This window comes from Diorhabda sublineata, chromosome X, assembly GCF_026230105.1.
Source record: "Diorhabda sublineata isolate icDioSubl1.1 chromosome X, icDioSubl1.1, whole genome shotgun sequence".
NCBI classification, from domain to species: Eukaryota; Metazoa; Arthropoda; class Insecta; order Coleoptera; family Chrysomelidae; genus Diorhabda; species Diorhabda sublineata.
In genome coordinates, this window is record NC_079485.1 from 16,734,249 (window position 1) to 16,739,182 (window position 4,934).

A 4,934-nucleotide genomic window follows, 5' to 3' on the forward strand; every position below is an offset into this window, starting at 1 on the left:
TTTTAGTGAATTTGCATCTAACTTGGACAGATATCGTCGATTTACATCCATTGAAGCCCATTGAGATCGATTGTAAATTTGTGTTGATTGAAACTTTTCGAAATCTATTTCTGCCATTTTAATTAAGTCCAAACACATCAATTCTTATATATTTGAGGGAATTTGCATCTAAATTGGTGAGATATCGTCGATATATCACCACTGATGTCAGTTTAGGTCGATTGTCACTTTGTGTTGATTGAAAATTTTCGAAATCTATTTCTGCCGTTTTAAGTCCAAACACATCAATTCTTATATATTAGAGTGAATTTGCATCTAATTTGGGCAGATATCGTCGATTTACATCCATTTGTAGAAGCCGAATGAGTTCGATTGTCACTTTGTATTGATTGAAAATTTCCGAAATCTATTTCCGCCATTTTAAGTCCAAACACATCAATTCTTATATGTTTGAGTGAATTTGCATCTAACTTGGTCAGATATTGTCGATTTACATCCATTGAAGCCGAATGAGTTTGATTGTCACTTTATGTTGATTGAAAATTTTCGAAATCTATTTCTGCCATTTTAAGTCCGAACTCATCAAGTCATATATTTGAGTGAATTTGCATCAAACTTGGTCAGATATTGTCGATTTACATCAATTGAAGTCGAATGAGTTCGATTGTCATTTTGAATTGATTGAAAATTTCCGAAATCTATTTCCGCCATTTCAAGTCCAAACACATCAATTCTTATATGTTTGAGTGAATTTGCATCTAACTTGGTCAGATATCGTCGATTTACAACCATTGATGCCGAACGAGTTTGATTGTCACGTTATGTTGATTGGAAGATAACGAAATCTATTTCTGCCTTTTTAAGTCCGAACTCATCAAGTCATATATTTGAGTGAATTTGCATCTAACTTGGTCAGATATCGTCGATTTACATCCATTGAAGCCGAATGAGTTTGATTGTCACTTTGTGTTGATTGAAAATTTTCGAAATCTATTTCTGCCATCTTAAGTCCAAACACATCAATTCTTATATGTTTGAGTGAATTTGCATTTAACTTGGTCAGATATTGTCGATTTACATCCAATGAAGCCGAATGAGTTTGATTGTCACTTTGTGTTGATTGAAAATTTTCGAAATCTATTTCTGCCATTTTAAGTCCAAACACATCAATTCTTATATGTTTGAGTGAATTTGCATTTAACTTGGTCAGATATTGTCGATTTACATCCATTGAAGCCAGTTTAGGTCGAGTGTCACTCTGTTTTGATTGAAAATTCTCGAAATCTATTCCTGCCATTTTTAAGTCCAAACACATCAATTCTTATATATTTTAGTGAATTTGCATCTAACTTGGACAGATATCGTCGATTTACATTCATTGAAGCCCATTGAGATCGATTGTAAATTTGTGTTGATTGAAACTTTTCGAAATCTATTTCTGCCATTTTAATTAAGTCCAAACACATCAATTCTTATATATTTGAGGGAATTTGCATCTAAATTGGTAAGATATCGTCGATATATCACCACTGATGTCAGTTTAGGTCGATTGTCACTTTGTGTTGATTGAAAATTTTCGAAATCTATTTCTGCCGTTTTAAGTCCAAACACATCAATTCTTATATATTAGAGTGAATTTGCATCTAATTTGGGCAGATATCGTCGATTTACATCCATTGAAGCCGAATGAGTTCGATTGTCACTTTGTATTGATTGAAAATTTCCGAAATCTATTTCCGCCATTTTAAGTCCAAACACATCAATTCTTATATGTTTGAGTGAATTTGCATCTAACTTGGTCAGATATTGTCGATTTACATCCATTGAAGCCGAATGAGTTTGATTGTCACTTTATGTTGATTGAAAATTTTCGAAATCTATTTCTGCCATTTTAAGTCCGAACTCATCAAGTCATATATTTGAGTGAATTTGCATCAAACTTGGTCAGATATTGTCGATTTACATCAATTGAAGTCGAATGAGTTCAATTGTCATTTTGTATTGATTGAAAATTTCCGAAATCTATTTCCGCCATTTAAAGTCCAAACACATCAATTCTTATATGTTTGAGTGAATTTGCATCTAACTTGGGCAGATATCGTCGATTTACAACCAGTGATGCCGAACGAGTTTGATTGTCACGTTATGTTGATTGGAAGATAACGAAATCTATTTCTGCCATTTTAAGTCCGAACTCATCAAGTCATATATTTGAGTGAATTTGCATCTAACTTGGTCAGATATCGTCGATTTACATCCATTGAAGCCGAATGAGTTTGATTGTCACTTTGTGTTGATTGAAAATTTTCGAAATCTATTTCTGCCATCTTAAGTCCAAACACATCAATTCTTATATGTTTGAGTGAATTTTCATTTAACTTGATCAGATATTGTCGATTTACATCCATTGAAGCCAGTTTAGGTCGAGTGTCACTCTGTTTTGATTGAAAATTCTCGAAATCTATTCCTGCCATTTTTAAGTCCAAACACATCAATTCTTATATATTTAGTGAATTTGCATCTAACTTGGACAGATATCGTCGATTTACATTCATTGAAGCCCATTGAGGTCGATTGAAAATTTGTGTTGATTGAAACTTTTCGAAATCTATTTCTGCCATTTTAATTGAGTCCAAACACATCAATTCTTATATATTTGAGGGAATTTGCATCTAAATTGGTAAGATATCGTCGATATATCACCACTGATGTCAGTTTAGGTCGATTGTCACTTTGTGTTGATTGAAAATTTTCGAAATCTATTTCTGCCATTTTAAGTCCAAACACATCAATTCTTATATATTTGAGTGAATTTGCATCTAACTTGTTCAGATATCGTCGATTGACATCCATTGAAGCCGAATGGGTTCGATTGTCACTTTGTGTTGATTGAAAATTTTCGAAATCTATTTCTGCCATCTTAAGTCCAAACACATCAATTCTTATATATTTGAGTGAATTTGCATCTAACTTGGGCAGATATCGTCGATTTACAACCATTGATGCCGAACGAGTTTGATTGTCACGTTATGTTGATTGGAAGATAACGAAATCTATTTCTGCCTTTTTAAGTCCGAACTCATCAAGTCATATATTTGAGTGAATTTGCATCTAACTTGGTCAGATATCGTCGATTTACATCCATTGAAGCCGAATGAGTTTGATTGTCACTTTATGTTGATTGAAAATTTTCGAAATCTATTTCTGCCATTTTAAGTCCGAACTCATCAAGTCATATATTTGAGTGAATTTGCATCAAACTTGGTCAGATATTGTCGATTTACATCAATTGAAGTCGAATGAGTTCGATTGTCACTTTGTGTTGATTGAAAATTTTCGAAATCTATTTCTGCCATTTTAAGTCCAAACACATCAATTCTTATATGTTTGAGTGAATTTGCATCTAACTTGGACAGATATCGTCGATTTACATTCATTGAAGCCCATTGAGGTCGATTGTAAATTTGTGTTGATTGAAACTTTTCGAAATCTATTTCTGCCATTTCAATTAAGTCCAAACACATCAATTCTTATATATTTGAGGGAATTTGCATCTAAATTGGGCAGATATCGTCGATTTACATCCATTGAAGCCGAATGAGTTCGATTGTCACTTTGTATTGATTGAAAATTTCCGAAATCTATTTCCGCCATTTTAAGTCCAAACACATCAATTCTTATATGTTTGAGTGAATTTGCATCTAACTTGGTCAGATATTGTCGATTTACATCCATTGAAGCCGAATGAGTTTGATTGTCACTTTATGTTGATTGAAAATTTTCGAAATCTATTTCTGCCATTTTAAGTCCGAACTCATCAAGTCATATATTTGAGTGAATTTGCATCAAACTTGGTCAGATATTGTCGATTTACATCAATTGAAGTCTAATGAGTTCGATTGTCACTTTGTATTGATTGAAAATTTTTGAAATCTATTTTTGCCATCTTAAGTCCAAACACATTAATTCTCATATGTTTGAGTGAATTTGCATCTAACTTGGTCAGATATCGTCGATTTACATCCATTGAAGCCGAATGAGTTCGATTGTCACTTTGTGTTGATTGAAAATTTTCGAAATCTATTTCTGCCATTTTAAGTCCAAACACATCAATTCTTATATGTTTGAGTGAATTTGCATTTAACTTGGTCAGATATTGTCGATTTACATCCATTGAAGCCGAATGAGTTCGATTGTCACTTTGTGTTGATTGAAAATTTTCGAAATCTATTTCTGCCATCTTAAGTCCAAACACATTTCAAATTCTTATATATTAGAGTGAATTTGCATCTAACTTGGGCAGATATCGTCGATTTAATCCATTGAAGCCGAATGAGTTCCATTGTCACTTTGTATTGATTGAAAATTTCCGAAATCTATTTCCACCATTTTAAGTCCAAACACATCAATTCTTATATGTTTGAGTGAATTTGCATCTAACTTGGTCAGATATTGTCGATTTACATCCATTGAAGCCGAATGAGTTTGATTGTCACTTTATTGTTGATTGAAAATTTTCGAAATCTATTTCTGCCATTTTGAGTCCGAACTCATCAAGTCATATATTTAAGTGAATTTGCATCAAACTTGGTCAGATATTGTCGATTTACATCAATTGAAGTCGAATGAGTTCGATTGTCACTTTGTGTTGATTGAAAATTTCCGAAATCTATTTCCGCCATTTTAAGTCCAAACACATCAATTCTTATATGTTTGAGTGAATTTGCATTTAACTTGGGCAGATATCGTCGATTTACATCCATTGAAGCCCATTGAGATCGATTGTAAATTTGTGTTGATTGAAACTTTTCGAAATCTATTTCTGCCATTTTAGTTAAGTCCAAACACATCAATTCTTATATATTTGAGTGAATTTGTATCTAACTTGGTCAGATATTGTCGATTTACATCCATTGAAGCCAGTTTAGGTCGAG